Source organism: Macaca nemestrina, chromosome 13, assembly GCF_043159975.1.
Source record: "Macaca nemestrina isolate mMacNem1 chromosome 13, mMacNem.hap1, whole genome shotgun sequence".
Lineage (NCBI taxonomy): Eukaryota > Metazoa > Chordata > Mammalia > Primates > Cercopithecidae > Macaca > Macaca nemestrina.
In genome coordinates this window covers 65,808,936-65,829,675 of record NC_092137.1, presented here as the reverse complement: position 1 = coordinate 65,829,675, position 20,740 = coordinate 65,808,936, and the positions used below count along the sequence as shown (strand labels likewise).

The window sequence follows — 20,740 nt, the reverse complement described above, 5'->3', positions numbered from 1 at the left end:
AATGGCTTGAACCCGGGAGGTAGAGGTTGCAGTGAGCTGAGACCGTGCCATTGCACTCCAGCCTGCATGACAGAACAAGACTCTGTTCAAAAAAAAAAGATAATAAAAAATAAAAATATAATTCATTTAGAAATGCAAAAGATTTGGAATAACCAATTCAACTTTGAAAAAGAAGAATAAATATGGAGAATTTACCCTATGTAACTTTAAGACTTAATATAAGCTACAATAATCAACATAGTGTGGTACTGAATTCAAAAGAGACAAATAGAAAAATAGATTAGAGACTAAGAAACAGTAACTTGCGTAAGTGCAAAGGCAATTTGATGGGGAAAACAGTCTTTTTTGACAAATAGTGTTGAAATAATTGGATATCCATGTACAAAAAAGAAAAAGAAAAACCCAGAACTTTGACCCATCTCACACTATACAGAAAAAATTAACTGAAAATGGTTCAGGAACATGGCACTCCCTTGTAGTCCCAGCTACTCCAAAGGCTGAGGTAAAAGGACCATTTCAGCCCTGGCTTCAAGGCTGCAGTGAGCTATGATCGTGCCACTGAATTCCAGCCTGGACATCAGAGTGAGATTTTGTCTCCTTTTTTTTTTTTTTTTTTTTTTTGGAGACAGAATCTCGCTCTATCGCCCAGGCTAGAGTAGTGCAGCGGTGCAATCTCGGCTCACTGCAACCTCTGCCTCTCGGGTTCAAGCAATTCTCCTGCCTCAGCCTCCCAAGTAGCTGGGACTACAGGCACATGCTGCCACGCTCAGCTAATTTTTTTATATTTTAGTAGAGACCAGGTTTCACCGTGTTGCCCAGGCTGGTCATGAACTCCTGAGCTCAGGCAATCCGCCCACCTCGGCCTCCCAAAGTGGTAGGATTACAGATGTGAGCCAGGGCGCCCGGCCGAGACTCTGTCTCTTTAAAAAAAAAAAAAAAAAGAAAGAAAATTAATTAAAAATAATTTACTCAAAATGGATCACAGACCTAAACCTAAAACCATTAATATCTAAGGAAACACACACACACACACACAAAAGAAACTCTTTGTGACCTTGGGTTAAGCAAATATTTCTTAGAAACAGCACCAAAAGCAAAATCAATAAAAGAAAATCAATACATTGGACTTCATCAAAATTAAGAACATTTATGGAAGATTCTAAAATCTCTTATGGAGAAAAAAAGAAATAAAACTGAGAACATTTGCTCTTTGAAAGACATTGTTAGGAGAATGAAAAGGCAAGCTGCAGACTAGGAGCAAATATATGCAAGTCACACATTTGATAACAGATTTGTATCCAAAATATGTAAAGAAATCTCAAAACTCAATAAAAAAACAAAACAACCAAATTTTATAAATGGGCAAGAGATTTGAACGATTTACCAAAGAGGATATACAGATGGCAAATAAGCACATGCAAAGATGCTCAACATCATTAGTCATTAGGAAATGCAAATTAAAACCATGAGATACCACTACATACTCATTAGAATATCTAAAATTTAAACGACTGACCAAATCACATGTTGGCAAGATGTTGAGCAACCTAGAACTTTCTGGTTCACTGCTGGTGGAAATATGAAATGGTACAACCAGTTTGGAGAACAGTGTGGCAGTTTCACTAAAGGTTAAACATGTTGTTCAAAGTTCAACTAAAAAAAAAAGTTAAACATGCACCTGCCATATGGCTCAGCCATTCCATTCCTAGGTGTTAACCCAAGAAAAATGAAAAACCATGTCCACACGAAGACCTGAACATGAATGTTCATAGCAGCATTATTTGTAATAACCAAAAACTGGAAACAATCCAGATATCCTTCAACAACTAAATGAATAAACGAATTCTGGTGTATGAATCCAACGAGATACCACTTAACAATAAAAAGGAATGAACTACTGATGTACTCAACGACATGAATGAATCTCAAAGTAATTATGCTGAGTGAAAAAAGGCAGAATCCCTCCCCACTAAAAAGAGCAAGTACTATATGATTACATTTACATAAAATCTTAGAAAATGCAAACCAATCTAGTGGCAGAAAGCAGATCAGCAGTTGCCTGAGTAGGCAGCGGAATCTTGAGGGGCAACTAATATGCTCACTGTCTTTTTTTTTTTTTTTTTTTTTTTAGGTGGGGGACAGGGTCTCACTCTGTCACTCAGGCTGGAGGGCTGTGGGGTGATCACAGCTCACTGACTGCAGCCTCGACCTCCCAGGCTCAGGTGATCCTCCCACCTCAGCCTCCTGAGTAGCTGGGACTACAGGCATGCACCACCATGCCCAGCTAATTTTTTTTTTTTTTTTTTTTGAGATGGAGTCTCGCTCTGTCACCTAGGCTGGAGTGCAGTGGCACGATCTTGGCTCACTCCCAGCTGCTCCCCCTGGGTTCACGCCATTCTCCTGCCTCAGCCTCCCGAGTAGCTGGGATTACAGGCGCCCACCACCAAGCCCAGCTAATTTTTTGTATTTTTTTTTTTAGTAGAGACGGGGTTTCACCATGTTAGCCAGGATGGTCGCGATCTCCTGACCTCGTGATCCACCTGCCTCGGCCTCCCAAAGTGCTGGGATTACAGGCGTGAGCCACCGCGCCCAGCTATGCCCGGCTAATTTTTAAATTTTTTGTAGAGACGGAGGTCTCACTTTGTTGCCCAGGCTGTTCTCAAACTCCTGGACTCAAGTCATCCTCCTCCCTTGGACTCCCAAAATGCTGGGATTACAGGCATGAGCCACCATGCCCAGGTGCTCATTATCTTGACTGTTTATAATTTCATGGGTGTATACATATGTCAAAACTTATCAAATTGTACATTTTAAATAAGTGACATTTATTTTATGTCAATTATATCTCAATAAAACTGTTTTTTTTAAAAAAAATAACAATTTGATCCTTAGCTGCCTTCCCCAACTCTGTGCAACTGGGCAACTGCCCTCCCACAATCCTGCCACTAGGCTTAAGGTTTATTCTCTGGAGGAAGTTAATGGAGCCTCTAAGGATTGACTGGAGGACAGCGGGCACCATTGATGGCAAAGAATTACAACAAAAAAAGGAAAGTCCACAGAACGAATGCTGAGACTCACTGCTCTTTAGCCCTACCTGGGTCCCAGGACCCTGGCAGCCAGGTCTATCTCCTTGAGCAGAAGACTGGAAGACTTACTGGCCCAAGAAGAAATACTCAAACATCCTGACATTGGAGGTAGCAGAGCCAGATAACCCTATGGGGAAGATAGCAGTCAACAAGCTCCACTCACAAGATCAGTGCCTCTATTTGGCTTTTTAATACCCTACTCTTAAATATAAGCAGACAGCTAAAATTAGAATTTCACTGTTCTGAGAACATGAAAGGTCAAGAAAGGCTTGTACAGGGGGCTGGAGAGCACTGTCAGAAAGATACATTATATTCTTTAGAAAGAAGTCCTTTTAAAATGCCAAACCCAGAAAAACCATGAAGTAGCAATTTAAGCAAATTAGGATGTGTGAGGATAAATATTACAAGAATCAGCTGAAAGAACTGAAAGTGGTTGCCTCTTAGGAAAGGAAAATAGGGAGGAATGAGGAAATTACTGCAGCAACAAGTGTAGGAGAATTATGTGGCTCTTTAAATTATGTGCCCGTGGGCCGAGCATGGCGGCTTATGCCTGTAATCCTAGCACTTTGGGAGGCCAAGGTGAGAGAATCACTTGAGGCCAGGAGTTCCAGACCACGCTGGGTAATGTAGCAAGACTCTGTTTCTACAAAAGAAAAAAAAAAAATTATCCAGGCATGTGACACGCATCTATCTAGCTATTTGGGAAGCTGAGGTGGGAAGATCACTTGAAGTCAGGAGTTTGATGCTACAGTGAGCTATGATCAAGCACTGCACTCCAACCTGGGTAACAGAGTGAGACCTTGTCTCTTAAAAATATATTAATTTAAAAATAAAAAAATTATGTGCCCATGTAACTTTGATTAAAACTGGGGAAAAAGTGAAAGAAAATTCATTAGAGATGAATAAAGTTCTTGAAAAATCAATGGGTAGGATAATCACGTCTGTGTTTGCCAGAAACATTCCCAGTTTTCATCTATTAATAGCACTCCCTTTTACTCTCAAAACATGCCCATTTGGCTAATTTTATGATGTGTGAGGTTGACACCTCCTGAATCCACTGATCAACCTTAACATCACCTTAACATCAGACACAGTGTCCTCCTGATACGATGCAGCAGGAAGTACACGATTCCACCTATGAAATATCCTTGCCAAAAAAAAAAGCAAAACTTGAATCTCAAGTCTCCCGGTCAGGGTTTCCCAACCTCAGCACTACTGACATTTGGGGACACACAATTCTTTCTTGTGGGCAGCTGTCCTGTGCACTGCAGGATGTTTAGCAGCATCCCTGGCCTCTACTCACTAGATGCCTGTAGCACCCCCACCCCCAGGTGTGACAACCAAAAGTCTCCAGACATTGCCAATGTCCCCTGGGAGGTGAGGGAAGCAGAGTCTCCCCCAGCTGAGAATCACTGTTGTCTACATCTTCAGCACCAATGTACAGGAAACAGGATGGAAAAATAGGTTGAAGGACACCAGCAGAATATACCAGCCACGTTCAGAACGTGGGAAGTTCTGAAGGACAGATGACCCAACTATGTCAACAAACAAATGGCATGGGGAAGGTATAGGGGAGGGACCATGACAGTATAAAAGCCCTTAAAAAATGTCAACGAACACAATGTGTGGACTTGTTTGGATTCTCATTTAAACAAACTGCAAAAAGACATTTTTGACACAACCGGAGAAAACTGAGTTCGAAGGTATTATGACACTAAGAAATAACGCTAATTTTGTGGATGTGATAATGGTAACTATGGTTACAGTATTTTTTAAAGCTTTCTGTTAGAGACACATATTGCTGTACTCGTGGATAAAGTGTTACGATGTCTGTCTGGTTGCAGTGGGGGAAAATGGGGACTAGATAAGACAACATCGAATCGGCGACCGGTACTGACATCGAGTGACGGGTACATAGATGTTCATTATACTCTTCTCTCAACTTTTGTGTATGTTTGAAAGGTTTTGTGATAAAAACTGAAATGTAATAAATCAAATCCATGAAATTAACAAAGCATGGCTCAATGGGAAGTTTCCAGAGTTTGCGGCTGTATCCCTGGCTCCTCCACTAATAGTTCTGTTCATTTTAAGCAGGGAAGTCACTTCTCTGGCCTACAGAAAAAGGATCTTGAATTGAGAGATGTTCATAGTTTCTTCCAAGTGAGATTTTTGATGACTCTGTGACATTTCTTGAATAAGTGTGCTGAGTAACAGCCCTGAGGACCCAGCAGTCTCAAAAGCTTGACTTTGTGGTAGAGATGCTGGTGGACTCGCTGGTGGTGAGTGCTGGCCCAGGGCTCCCAGGTTCAGCAATGTGCCCCCTCCTCAGTCCCTTCACTAGTTTAGAAGTAGCAAGATCAACTGCCTCGGAACATTCTGAATTAGAAAGTGCCTGCTGAATAAGGCTTGCGTCAAGCTTCTCTTTAAGCGGCTGTGGCTGCAGTTTGAGTAACTTGTCAGGAAAGTGTGAACTACAAGTCAGTATTACAAAAGTGTTTATTTTCAGCCTTTCCAAAAAACAGTGAGAAAGAGGAAAGCATGCATAATAAAGCAGCCGGGCATCTGAGGCAAAAGTTGGCTTTTCCTTAATCCTCTCCTCCCATCCTCCTACCCTTTTTGACTACAGGTACCCCTTTTCTGTGAACTTGAATGCAGCCTCCCACAGGTTTGGACAAAAGAACGAGCAGGAAGAGGACAGTTGGAACGGGATGGAGGAAAGAGGTAGCCCTCATAGGTAGGGGTGCAGAGCTCAGAGTGGAAAACGAACAGCAGAAGTCCTGTTCTCCCATGCCCTTGCCAAGTCCTGCTGCAACAAAATGATGAGCTTGGAACTGACTGCCAACTGCCACAAAGGGAACCCTTATTACAGAGAGCTCCCCGAAACACCCGTGGAAACAGCGTCCAAAAGATCTCTCCTCGTGCTTTGAAGAATGCAGAAAACTTTCCTTGCCGCCATATGTGGAGCATTGCCCACAGAGAAGGGAAGGGGGAAACACACCCATCTCCTCCCCTCCATCCCCAACTTGGGCCCCAACTAAAACCTCAGCCTGTCTCCCTCAGCCTATCACAAGGGCCTCCCACCAGTCTTCCATCCATGAGGGTGGCCTTCCGCAAATGCAAGCCTGCCCGAGCTACTTACTCTACTCTTTAAGATATTTTCACAAGCCCTCATAGCTGGGAGGAATAAAATCCAGTGTACAGAAGTTCCAGTAGAGGCAGTGAATACTAGTGATTTAAAAGCATCCTCAGAAATCACAGGTGATGCAAGAACCCCTGGATAAACCTAGAATGAGTTTCTCTATAATATTCAGATGCCAGGCCCAGGGCCAGAGCCAAAGGAATCCCACCTAGACTCTGGGGCCCTTGGCTTTGGGCCTGTTCCCCAGCTTCTCCTATGCTGCAGCTCTTCCATCTCCCCAGAAGAGAAGTGGTGAGGGCAAGGGGGGGTCAGTTACCAAACGGCAAGTCCCTCCCTGAAGAAAGTGCCGTGGAAAGGGCAGCCCCAAACAGTAGGTCCCCCAGCCTGAGGGAGTACGAAGGATGGAGCAGCCCCAGGAAGGCTAAAGTGTGTATTCCAAAAGTCTTGTACACCTGAGTTGTCAATCAAAGCAGTTCAGCTGGCAGCCCAGAGACCAGCAGCAGAGGCAAACAAGAGCCCCGAAGGGTAGAGGGAGTCAGAGAGTCAGCAGAAGGTGGATCAGGTCAACTCTGAAGATGAAGTACAAATGCCTAAGGGGTTTTATCCTCCTTCAAAAAATGTGTAATTACCCAAGTAATGCATGAATAAATTCTACTGAGAAAATACATCACTTCAGGGCTGGGCTTGGTGGCTCACACTTGTAATCTCAGCACTTTGGGAGGCCGAGGTGGGCGGACCACCTGAGATTGGGAGTTCGAGACCAGCCTGACCAACATGGAGAAATCACATCTCTACTAAAAATACAAAATTAGCCAGGCATGGTGGCATGCACCTGTAATCCCAGCTACTCGGGAGGCTGAGGCAGGAGAATCACTTAAACCTGGGAGGCAGAGGTTGTGGTGAGCTGAGATAGCGCCATTGCACTCCAGCCTGGGCAACAAGAGCGAAACTCCGTCTCAAAATAAATAAATAAATAAATAAATAAATAAATAAATAAATAAATAAAATACATCACTTCAGATTAAACTGCTATGTTGGTTAGGATGTGTTTTATTGTAACAGAACACCTGGCTAACAGTAGTTTAAGAAACAAAGGCTTTTAAATATCTCAGGTAACAATAAGTTTGGAGAAAAACAGTTTCTTTTTTTTTTTTTTTTTTTTTTTTGAGACGGAGTCTCGCTCTGTCACCCAGGCTGGAGTGCTGTGGCCGGATCTCAGCTCACTGCAAGCTCCGCCTCCCGGGTTCCCGCCATTCTCCTGCCTCAGCCTCCCGAGTAGCCGGGACTACAGGCGCCCGCCACCTCGCCCGGCTAGTTTTTTTTGTATTTTTTAGTAGAGACGGCGTTTCACCGTGTTAGCCAGGATGGTCTCGATCTCCTGACCTCGTGATCCGCCCGTCTCGGCCTCCCAAAGTGCTGGGATTACAGGCTTGAGCCACCGCGCCCGGCGAGAAAAACAGTTTCTGCTTTGGAAAAGAAAGAAGGTATCAAGATGCTGGGGTGGGCCAGGATTATGCCTATAATCCCAGCAGGTTGGGAGGATGAGGCAGGAGGATTGCTTGAGCCCAGGAATTCGAGACCAGCCTGGGCAATATAGTCAGACCCCCATCTCTATAAAAAATAAAAAATTAGCCAGGTGTGGTGGCACATACTTGTGGTTTCCACCACAGGAAGCTGAGGCAGGAGGATGGGTTGAGCCCAGGAGCTTGAGGCTGCAGTGAGTTATGATGGTGCCACTGAACTCCAGCCTGAGTGATAGAGCAAGAGATCTTGTCTCAAAAAAAAAAAAAAAAGGCAGAGTGCAGTGGCTCATGCCTATAATCCCAGCACTTTGGGAGGCATAGGCCGGTGGATCACCTGAGGTCAGGAGTTCAAAACCAGCTTGACCAACATGGAGAAACCCCCCCTACTAAAAAAAAAAAAAAAATACAAAATTAGCCAGGCATGGTGGCACATCCCTGTAATCCCAGCTACTCAGGAGGCTGAGGCAGGAGAATTGCTTGAACCAGGGAGGTGGAGGTTGTAGTGAGCTGAGGTCATGCCACTGCACTCCAGCCTGGGCAACAAGAGTGAAACTCCGTCTCAAAAAAAAAGAAAACAAAACAAACAAAAACAAAAAAATTAAGATGCTAAGCTGATGTCTCTACATTTCTCCATTTCTCCTGGCTTTTTTTTTTTTTTTTTTTTTTGAGAGGGAGTCTTGCTCTGTTGCCCAGGCTGGAGTGTAGGAGTGCAATCTTGGCTCACCACAACCTCTGCCTCCCAGGTTCAAGGATTTCTCCTGCCTCAGCCTCCCGAGCAGCTGGGACTACAGGTGCTCGGACCACATCCAGCTAATTTTTTATTTTTAGTAGAGACAGAGTTTCACCATGTTTGTCAGGCTGGTCTTGAACTCCTGACCTTGTGATCTGCCCGCCTCAGCCTCCCAAAGTCATGGGATTACAGGCGTGAGCCACCATGCCCGGCCTCTCCTGGCCTTTTCCCCTGGGTCAAAAGATGGTTGCTGTAACTCCAAGCATCACATTTTCAAAAACTCCATCCCAAGGCAGAAAGGAAAGGGAGAAGCAGAACTCTTCATCTTCATCTACTTACTTCATCTACTATATACCCTGTCTGTTATTAGAACAACAACAACAAAAATACTTCTTAAAAGTCACCAGCAGGTTCCATACTCTGGTTCTGCCATGTAATCCAACAAGGATGAAGCCGAGCTCTGTATCAGCATTGCCCTCAAGGCCATCCAGCGCAACCAGCCCGACCAGGCGCTCCTCTTCCTGCAGAAGGCACAGTGGCTGTACCCAATGCCGCGAGTTTGCATCTCGTTGGAGTCCCTCAACTAGAAACCACAAACTGCTGGTGACTAGCCCCAACCCACAGATGCAACCCATGCCACCCACAGGAAAGCAGGTGGGACCGATACTCCCTAGGCCAATGGTGAAGCTGGAGGAGAAGAGAGCACCAAAGGCTACACTGAAGAAGGAGTTGCAGCTGTGGAAAGGGTCAAGCAATGTAAGGATTACTATGAGATCCTGGGGGCGAGTAGAGGGGTCTCAGATGAGGAACTGAAGAAGGCCTACCACAAACTGGCCCTCAAATTCCACCCAGACAAGAACCATGCACCTGGCGCCACTGAAGCAGCATATGCAGTACTCAGCAACCCGGAGAAGAGGAAGCAGTATGGCCCGGCGCAGTGGCTCATGCCGGTAATCCCAGCACTTTAGGAGGCCGAGGTGGGCAGATCATGAGGTCAGGAGTTTGAGACCAGCCTAGCCAACATGGTGAAACCCTGCCTCTACTAAAAATACAAAAATGAGCCGGCCGTGGTGGCCCATGTCTGTAATCCCAGCTACTCGGGAGGCTGAGGCAGGAGAATTGCTTGAACCCAGGAAGCAGAGGTTGCAGTGTACTGAGATCGAGCACTGCACTCCAGCCTAGGCGACAGAGCAAGACTGTCTCAGAAAAGAAAGAAGGAAAGAAGGAAAGAAGGAAGGGAGGGAGGGAAGGAGGGAAGAAGAGAGAGAGAGAGAGAGAGAGAGAGAGAGAAAGAAGGAGGAAGCAGTATGACCACTTCGGCTATAACAGGAGCTGGGCAGCCAGGCCCGGCATCGGCAGGGGACTTCCACCGTGGCTTTGAGGTTGACATCTCCCCCGAAGACCTTTTCAACATGTTCTTTGGCAGTGGCTTCCCTTCTAGTAAAGTCCACATCTACAGCAATGGCCGCATGCGCTATACCTCCCAACAAAGGCAGGGCCCCAGGGAGAAGCAGAGTGGCGGCGGGCTAGGGGTGTTTGTGCAGCTGATGCCCACCCTCATCCTCATGTCAGCTCTCAGCCAGCTCATGGTCTGCAGTCCACCCTACAGTCTGAGCCCAAGACTGTCTGTGGGCCACATCACAGGCGAGTCACTGATCACCTGAGCACTTTCTCCGAGGAGTACACAGGCTCCAGCCTCCAAACAGTCAAACCGAATGTGGAAGATGATTATATCGCCAACCTCTGGAACAACTGCTGGAAGGAGCAAAAGAAGGAAGGCTTGCTGTACTGGGGCCGCTGCTTTGGCGACACAGATATGTACCACAAAGCACAGAAGATGGGCGGCCCCCTGCTGCAGCTGACTGTCACAGGTGCAGGCCTCCCTGCATAGATAATCTGGGGCCAGCCACGCCACTGAGGTCCAAACTCTGAAATTCTTGGAGAATTGTTGGTGACATGCACTGAGCCAAGGTGATGGACTATATTTAAGGAAAGACATACAAAGAAACAAAATTAAAACAGAATTGGAAGCCAAAAAAAAAAATAGTCAATAGCAGACTAGGTCACATGCCTACCCCTAGACAAATCACAGGCAAAGGGCAGTGGTATAAGCATACTTGGCTTAGATCAATCATGATTTGACACCTGGACCTACCTTCCCTGAGCACAATGCTGCCCTTTGATACCTGAACAAGATTTGAGTTGTTAGCATTAAAGAAGGGGGTGAGTGGGAAATGGCTGTTACTAAGCAGCCAGTACTATCTACCACAACTGAAGTCCCCTTTGACCAACCCCCGAATCTTGAACCGCCTCCCACCTCTCCAGAGCAAACCACTCTTACCAGTTTGATGTATATTATTCCAAACTTTTGCATATGGACATATACATATAACAAAATACCATAAAAGACATGGGGCATTTAATAGACTTTTTTTTTTTTTTGAGGCAAAGTTTCGCTGTTACCACCCAGGCTAGAGTGCAATGGTGTGATCTTGGGTCACTGCAACCTCCACCTCCCAGGTTCAAGCGTTTCTCCTGCCTCATCCTCCCAGAGTAGCTGAGATTACGGGCATGCGCCATCATGCGCGGCTAATTTTTGTATTTTCAGTAGAGATGGGGTTTCACCACGTTGGCCAGACTGGTCTGGAACTCCTGACCTCAGGTGATCTGCCCGCCTCGGCCTCCCAAAGTGTCGGGATTACAGGCGTGAGCCACCGCACAAGTGTTGGGATTATAGGCGTGAGCCACTGCGCTGCACCTTAATAGACTTATGATAGTGTATGTGGTTGGGGGGTTGGTGAGTATTGCAAACATGCCATCCTACTCTAGGCATTTTTCTGCAGTTTACTTCACTACTCAACAACAGGTCTCAGCAATCTCTCCACACCATAACTATTGACCTGTTCTGTCTTTTCAACTCCTGCCTAGGATTTCCTAGCACGGACACATCACAGTTTATTTAGATATTTCTCTATGGATAGCATCGTGGATTGTGTTCCTAGCAGTTTCTAAGTACATCTGTGGATAAAGGCAGAGGATGCTCTCTTTGCCCCTCAGATTCATCCTTGTCTGCTCTGCGTCCAGGCTGCTGATAGCATGAGCTGACTCCCTCACCTTTTGGCATCTGGTTGGATGAAACCGATGTGAGTGGCAGGAAATCAAAGGGTGAAAGAGAGAGAACTTGGAGTGTTTATCCACCGGCTCACTTCCTACCACGCTGCAGGTTGGGCAGTGGCCGCGTTTCACTTGCAAAGGTCACAGGTCCTGTTAGGGGCCTGTCCTAGAGCTAAAGCTCTCAGGGCGTTCCTGTATCTGCTCTTGTCCTCTTGTCCCCCAGAAACATGGTAAGAGCCCAAAACCTCCCTGTCACCCCTCAGAGCTCTCTAATACCTTACCTCATACCTCCTCTTAAGCTCAGCACTAAGTACTCCAGGCTGCGAGATTAGTTTAGCAACCAGTCAACAAATTTCCAAAACTCTCAGCCTAGTCATTAAGAATATGGGCTTTTCAGCAATTTCTCATCTGGGTGAATACCCCAAGGAGATGAAATCACCACCTCATAAACACATCTGCATTCCCATGCTCCTTGAAGCATTATTCACAATAGCCAAGATATAGAAACAACCTAAATGTCCATCTATGGACAAATGGATAAAGAAAATATGATGTGTACACACACAGACACACACACACAGGAATATTATTCAGCCTTAAAAAAGGAGATCCTGTCATTTGCGCCAGAACTTGGATGAACCTAGAAGACATGTGCTGAGTGAATTAAGCCAGACACAGAAATAAAAATATTGCATGATCTCACCTATACGTGGATTTAAAAAAAAAAAAATCTCAATTACACAGAGACAGAGAATAAAACAGTGGTTACCATGGCAAGGGGGAGGGGGAGAGGAAATGGGGACATGTAGGTCAAAGGACACAAAATAGCAGATGTGCAGGATGAATACATTTAGAAATCTAATGCACAACATTAGGGCTAAGTTCATAAAATCGCATTGCTCTGAAATTTGTGTTAAGTAAGTAGATTTTAGCTGCTCTTGTCACAAAAAAAGTAACTGTGAGATGATAGATATGTTAATCAGCTTCACTATAGTAACCATTTTACTATCTATATCTATATCCTATAACAGCATGTTGTAAACCTCAAAGATACACAATAAAAATTATTTTTAAAGAAGAATATAGGTTGAAAAGATAAATCAAGGTTCAAATTTTGATTCCACCACTCAGCAGCTGAGAGGCCTCATGAAAGCTATTCCACTCTGTGCCTCAGTTTCTTCATTTGTAAAACTGAAATTATAAAATTACCTCATAAAGCCCAGGCATGGTGGCTCATGCCTGTAATCCCAGCACTTTGAGAGGCCGAGGCAGGTGGATCACCTGAGGTCAGGAGTTCAAGACCAGCCTGGACAACATGGTGAAACCCCATCTCTACTAAAAATACAAAATACAAAAATTAGCTGGGTGTGGTGGTGGGCACCTATAATCCTAGCTACTCGAGAGGCTGAGGCAGGAGAATCGCTTGAGTCCAGGAGGCAGAAGTTGTGGTGAGCCGAGATAGCGCCACTGCACTCCAGCCTAGGCAACAGAGCAAGACTCTGTCTCAAATAAAGTAAAATAAATAAATAAAATAAAATTACCTCATAGGATAGTTTCAAAGATTCCATAATATAATATATCTGAAAGATCTCGGCCAGGCACAGTAGCTCATACCTGTAATCCCAGCACTTTGGGAGGCCGAGGCGGGCAGATCATGAGGTCCGGAGATCGAGACTATTCTGGCTAAAACAGTGAAACCCCCTCTCTACTAAAAATACAAAAAATTAGCCAGGCGTGGTGACACACACCTGTAGTACCAGCTACTCGGGAGGCTGAGGCAGGAGAATCGCTTGAACCCGGGAGGCAAAGGTTGCAGTGAGCCAAGATCACGCCACTGCACTCCAGCCTGGGCACCAGAGTGAGACTCCATCTCAAAAAAAAAAAAAAAAAAGATCTTAACAAAGTGCCTAGTCGACAGAGAGCCCTCCATAAATGGTAACAGACAAGGTTTTTCTGAACTCCATATAAGCTGCTGTGGGACGAAAAAGAAGACATGGGCCTTACCCGCAAGGAGCCTGCAATCTACTTTGGAAGATGAGACAAACATTATTATAATAATGAACAGCACAGATGACCCTATTTTTTGTTTGTTTGTTTTGTTATTTTGTTTGAGACGGAGTCTTGCTCTGTCCCCCAGGCTGGGGTGCAGTGGTGCAATCTCAGCTCACTGCAAGCTCTGCCTCCCGGGTTCACACCATTCTGCTGCCTCAGCCTCCCGAGTAGCTGGGACTACAGGCGCCCGCCACCACGCCCAGCTACTTTTTTGTATTTTTAGTAGAGATGGGGTTTCACCGTGTTAGCCAGGATGGTCTCAATCTCCTGACCTCGTGATGTGCCCGCCTCAGCCTCCCAAAGTGCTGGGATTACAGGCATGAGCCACTGCGCCCGGCCCATGATCCTATATTTTTAAGTGGTAAATTATCTGATATGAGCTACAGTGAAACAGTATTGGAACAGTATTGGAACTATCTTTTCCACATACCTGTCCATTCTTTTTTTTTTTTTTTGGCAGGGTCTTGCTCTGTCACCTAGGCTGGCATGCAGTGGCACAATCACGGCTCACTGTAGCCTCAACCTCCTGGGCTCAAGTGATTCTCCTGCCTCAGTCTCCCAGGTAGCTGGGAGTACAGATGTGCACCACCATGCCTGACTAATGTTTTTAAATTTTTGTAGAGATGGGGCCTCACTGGGTTGCCCAGGCTGGTCTTGAACTCCTGGGCTCAGGTGATCCTCCTGCCTCAGTCTCCCAAAGTGCTGGGATTACAGGCATTAGCCACCACACCCAGCCTTTCTTTTTATATTGTCTGTAAATTTATTTATTTTATTTTATTTATTTTATTTTATTTTATTTTTGAGACAGAGCCTCACTCTGTCGCCCAGGCTGGAGTGCAGTGGCGCAATCTCGGCTCACTGCATCCTCTGCCTCCCGGATTCAAGCGATTCTTCTGCCTCAGCCTTCTTGAGTAGCTGGAACTACAGGCACGCCACCACACTCAGCTAATTTTTTGTATTTTTAGTAGAGATGGGGTTTTACCATGTTAGCCAGGATGGCCTCAATCTCCCGAACTTGTGATCCGTCTGCCTCAGCCTTCCAAAGTGCTGGGATTACAGGCGTGAGCCACTGTGCCTGGTCTGTCCGTAAGTTTCTTGAGGGTAAGCACCAAGCATTATCTTGTATAATAATAATGTTATGATTTGTGTAATATATCCATTTTGTACACCCATTACTCTCTGTGTAGCCATCGCTCTGCACACAGCAGGCATGCAAACGCAGTTTGTCCATATAGCCAGAAAGTATTTGCATAGCACATTAGAACAAGCATTTAGTTCTTTACAAAGCACTCTGAAAGGGAAGATCATTTATTTTCATAACAACCCTGTGAGATAGTTACTATTATTATTAGAATCTGCATTTTCCAAATTAAACTGTGGCTCAAAACAACTAAGTATCTTGTTCAAGTCACACAATCAGTTTATGATGCAATTGGTCTGGGATCCAAGGCCTTTGACTAGAATAAATGTGGAGCTTCTTCCTATAAGAGCCACAGAAGTCCACAAGCTGAAGAAGTGTATCCTCTGCCAAATGTCTTTTTTCCAGCCTCAAGTATGTTCCCTTTTTTCTAACCTTTCTCTTTGCTCTCTCCAACTGAGACAGCTGGCTCCAGTTTTTTCTTTTAGCCAAAGGGAATCCAATTCATTAGGATTTCTTCTGAGGGAGGCAGAGACTCTCCTGTTTATCCAAGCCCGTATCAGACTTATAAATGTATAATATAGTCATTAAACTCTGAAATACATGACACAGTCATAACCACACACAAGCTATTAAAAAGTTCCTTACCTCCAGTGGGAGTTATTCACTATGCTTACTGTTCTCTCCTCTTGGCAGGGCCAAGAGAGAACATGGGCTCTGTTTGGGGGAAATCTTTTCTTTTCACCAGGAATCCTTCTAAAAGCAGTTATACTGCTGATAAAAACCTTATTTATTTGTATGCTTCTGAATGCATTGGAAGGCACTCACAAACAGCACAGTATGCCCTTTGCAAGGAAAAAAAATCAAACAATACTGAAATATGTAAAGTAAAAACAGAAAGTTCTAAAGAGAATGAGAAGAAGTCACAAAGTGGGAGAAATTATTTTTAAAAGATATATCTGATAAAGGACTGTTATCCAAAATATACAAAGAACTCTTAAAACTCAACAATAAGAAAATGAACAATCCAATTTTTTAACATAACCAAATGACCTAAATAGACACCTCAACAAAGAAGATATCAGATGGAACACAGACGCATGAAAAGATGCTCAACATCATGTGTATCAGGGAATTTCAAATTAAAACACAGTAAGATGCTACTACCTACTTATTAGAATAGTTAAAAACCAAAACAGTAACACCACCAAATGCTGGCAAGGATGAACAGCAACAGGAACTTTCATTCATTGCATGTGGAAATGCAAAATGGTACCGCCACTTTGAAAGACAGTTTGGCAGTTTCCTACAAAACTAAACATACTCTTACCATATGATCCAGCAATCGTGCTCCTCGGTATTTACCCAAATGAGTTGAAAACATGTCCGCACAAAAACCTGCACATGAATGTTTATAACAACTTTATTCATAACTGCCAAAACTCGGAAGCAACCAAGATGACTTCCAGTCGGTGAATGGATAAACTGTGGTACATCCAGACAATGGAGTATTATTCAATGCTAAAAAGAAATGGGCTATCAAGCCATGAAAAGACACGAAGGAATCTTAAATGCATATTACTGAATGAACAAAGCCCATCTGAAAAGTCTACATACTGTATGACTCCAACTATATGACATTCTAGAAAAGGCAAAACTATGGAGACAGTAAAGATCAATGGTTGCCAGGAGCTGGCAGGGGCAGGGGTTGCCTGGATGAATAGGCAGAGTACATAGGATTTTTAGGGCAGTGAGGCTACTCTGTATGATTCTGTAACAGTGGATTCATGTCATTACACATTTGTTCCAATGCACAGACTGTACAGCACCAAGAGTGAACCCTAGGGTGAACTATGGACTTTGGGTGATAATGTGCAATGTAGGTTCACCATTTGTAACAAATATATACTTTGGTGCAGATTTTGATAGTGGGGAAGGCTGGGCATACGTGGGGACAGGAGGTATATGGAAAATCTCTGTAGCTTCTTACTATAGTTTGCTGTGAACCTAAAACTGCTCTTAAAAAATTGTCTATTTTTTTCAAGTAAAAGTTTTTTTCTCATGTCTCCCATGCCCAATCTACTCCCCTTGTTGTAACTGTTAATGTTTAGTGTATTTTCTTTGTCTTTTTTTCTCACACACGCATGATGTCTATGTATCTGTAAGTTTTTTGTTTGTTTGTTTTTGTTTGTTTGTTTTTTAAGACAGAGTTTCACTCTTGTCACCCAGGCTGGAGTGCAATGGCGTGATCTCCGCTCACTGCAACCTCTGCCTCCCGGGTTCAAGCAATTCTCCTGCCTCAGCCTCCTGAGTAGCTGGGATTACAGGCGCCCACCACGATGCCTGGCTAATTTTTGTATTTTTAGTAGAGACGGGGTTTCATCATGTTGGCCAGGCTGCTCTCAGACTCAGAAATACTTAAAAATAGCCAGCTGTTCCAAGCAAGGAATAGTTAAGCAAATTATTATTTATTGCTAACTGAGCACTGTGTAAAGGAAACAACTTTGGGCTCTAAGTTAGTTAGAGTAGAGTGGTAGTATGAATAGCAGTGGTAGAGTCAGACAGAACTGGGTTTAAAATCCCCCATCACTATTTAAACAAGTAGTGAGTCCTCTCTAATCCTCATTTTTCATCTGTACCATAAAAATACTAGTGCTCACTCAGAGGATTGCTGTATGGATTAAATTAAAAGTGAGAATGTATACAGGGTCCTCAGCAAAGGCTTGGCACCTAATAGATGCTCCATTAGCTCCAATCCCTTCCTGGCCATAGACCCTTGTCCTGGTGATCATTATTACCCAACAGCTTGCCTCAGTGCCTGGCACAAAATAAGCAGTAAAATAAATGTTGGCTGAGTTGAACTGCAGTGGAACAACATAGCTTTTAAAAATCAATATTTGGAGACATGGGATATGGTTTAGTATTTCAAGCAAGATGAGACTGAATAGAGAGAATGCGAAGTGGACTCAAAGCTGGAAGGTCAGAGTTGGTGGAGGTCAGGTAAGTCCCAGCCACCCTGCACAGCAGAAAGGGCAGAGAAGGAAGGAAACGATCACAGGTGAGCTCAGCCGCTCTCAGCACCAAAGAGGTGGTGCCCAAGGGGCTGGAAAAGCTTCTGGTAAACTTTACATCTGCCCTGGTAACAAGGTTTTCTCTGCATTGCTGCCATGACTCTCTGTTGACACATTAAGAAAGAGAGCCCAATACTATGAAAAAAATGCAGAGAAGTGAGTTCTCATAAGAGAAAAGGAAGGAGGACGCTCATGGCACAACCTATAGAATACTGCAGGAGTATTTCTTGTTTTCTTTTTTTTGAGATGGAGTTTCACTCTGTTGCCCAGGATGGAGTGCAGTGGTGCGATCACAGTTGTTCACTGCAACCTCTGCCTCCCGGGTTCAAGCAATACTCCTGTCTCAGCCTCCCAAGTAGCTGGAACTACAGGCACCTGCCACATGCGTGGCTAATTTTTGTATTTTTAGTGGAGAGGGGGCTTCATCTTGTTGGTCAGGCTGGTCTCGACCTCCTGACCTCAGGTGATCCACCTGCCTCGGCCTCCCAAAGTGCTGGGATTACAGGCATGAGCTACTGCACCTGGCCTGCAGGAGCATTTCTTTTTTTTTTTTTTCTTTTTTTGAGACAGAGTTTCACTCTTGTTGCTCAGGCTGGAGTACAGTGGCATGATCTCGGCTCACCGTAACTTCTGCCTCCTGGGTTCAAGCGATTCTCCTGCCTCAGCCTCCCGACTAGCTGGGATTATAGGCACGCGCTACCACACCCGGCTAATTTTGTATTTTTAGTAGAGACGGGGTTTCTCCATGTTGATTAGGCTGGTCTTGAACTCCTGACCTCAGGTGATCTGCCCGCCTTGGCCTCCCAAAGTTCTGGAATTACAGGGGTGAGCCACCGCGCCCGGCCCGGAGAATTTCTTACAACAAAAATAACTTTGTTTTATATTACAAAAATATATCCCCCAACTGTAAGAGGAAAAAATCATCCATTATCTAACCAGAGAAAATCCTTGCTAAGACCTTGCTCTTATGCCCTTGTAGATTTATTCCTATGCCTGCATATATATATCTTGCACATATCATAAGTATAAAGTATTATATGTGTTTTCCATAGAGGATATCCTCCTATCATGTCAATAAACAATCATCTATGACATCATTTTTAATGGCTGAATAAAATTCCAATGTCTGGCTAACCCATACCTTATCTAACCAATCATCTATTGTCAGACACTTGGGTCATTTCCAAAATCTTGCTACTATCAACAGAGCTGCCAGGAACTTCCTTAGAGCCATGCCCTGAACTTCTGATCCTCTTTCACAGAAGGGTGAAAGAGAACAATGAGCTATTTGCTAAAGTTGACTTCAACCCCAACCCACCACCCTCTTGTCCCCACCCATGGCGATACTCAGAAGTCCTCTGGAGACCAGCTGGGGCAATCCACGGTCAGGACCTTGGATGCCCGAGGATCTGCCCCCGCTCATAGAAGGAGCGTCTGAGTCTCTTTGAATCCACAGAATAATCATTATTATTTCTTTGAGACAGGCTCTTGCTCTGTCACCCGGGCAGGAATGCAGTGGCATTATCAGGGTTCACGGCAGCCTCGACCTCCTGGGCTCAAGCAATCGTCCCACCTCAGCCTCCTGGGAAGCTGGGACTACAGGTACGCATCAGCATACCCAGCTAATTTTTGTAATTTTTTGTAGAGATGGGGTTTCACCATGTTGCCCAGGCTGGTCTCAAACTCCTGAGCTCAAGCGATCCACCCACCTCAGCCTCACAGAGTTCTGAGATTACAGGCAGGAGCCACCATGGAATCCACAAAATTAGATGTGGGGGCCCAGAAACCAGGCCAGCTCTAGCCACAACTGGGAGACAGATTCAGGAGGTCTTGGGTCACCATCAGCTCCCTCCTGAGTGTTTCCCTTCCCCAATACTATCCTGTCCTCCCAAGAGGAAACCACCTAGTCCACAAACCCCAGAGTCCTGCTCTCAGATTGACAACCTCATTTCTACAGCTGTGACAGTAGTCAGGCTAGAAAGAGCCACATCTTCCAGCAACATCTTTTTATGAAGCTCCCTTTAACGTCTTGAGTCAGCCATGTTTGGAACTAAACAATGCAGAAAGGCATAAGATGAATAAACCATCATCCCTGCCCTCAGGTGGCTTCCACTCTGGATTACTCTCCAGAGCTGTCAAAACAAAGTACCACAAACTGGGTGACTTCAAACAACAGAAATGTGTTGTCTCGCAGTTCTAGAGGCTACAAGTCAGAAAGCAAGCTGTTGGCAAGCCCACACTCCCTCCCAAGGGTCTAGGGAAGAATCTTTCCTTGCTTCTTCCTAGCTTCTAAGGGTGGCTGGCAAACCTTGGCATTGCTTGGCTTGCAGCTACACTACTCCAATCTCTGCCTCCAACTTCACATGGCCTCCTTCCTGTGTATCTGTGTCTCTGTGTCCAAATTTCCCTTTTCTTATCAGACACTAACCGTACTGGATTGAGGGCCTCTCTAATCCAGCACGATTTCATCTTGACTAATTATTAGGTTGGTGCGAAAGTAATTGCAGTTTTTGCTATTGAAAGTAATTGCAAAAACCGCAATTACTTTTGCACCGACCTAACAAATTTGCAAAGACCTTATCTTCAAATAAGATCACGTTCTGGGGTTCTGTGTAGACATGAATTTTGGGGAGACACTACTCAACCCAGTACACTCACAGATAGAGGCAAAGATGAATGTAAAACATCAGGCCTGGCACAGTGGTACACACCAGTAATCCCAACACTTTGGGAGGCCAAGGTGGGAGGATCACTTGAGGCCAGGAGTTCAAGAGCAGCCTGGGCAACAAAATGAGACTCTGTCTCTAAGAAACAACACGTAAATAAAAATAAATAAAAATCAAAACTGCAGGTATGAAAAATTACCTAAAGCTAAAAGCTAAAATAA

At 44.6% G+C, this 20,740-nt stretch overlaps 1 long non-coding RNA gene and 1 pseudogene across 1 annotated transcript in view; one reads left to right on the top strand and one right to left on the bottom strand.

The window, feature by feature from the left end:
* LOC139357882 (uncharacterized) overlaps window positions 1-20,740 on the bottom strand; it is a 75,631-nt gene continuing 54,891 nt past the window's right edge. The window contains exon 4 of the long non-coding RNA XR_011611828.1: window positions 1-82. This is a non-coding gene — a long non-coding RNA (uncharacterized lncRNA). The remainder of the gene's footprint in view (window positions 83-20,740) is intronic.
* On the top strand, window positions 8,895-10,458 carry LOC105465433 (dnaJ homolog subfamily B member 12-like; annotated as a pseudogene).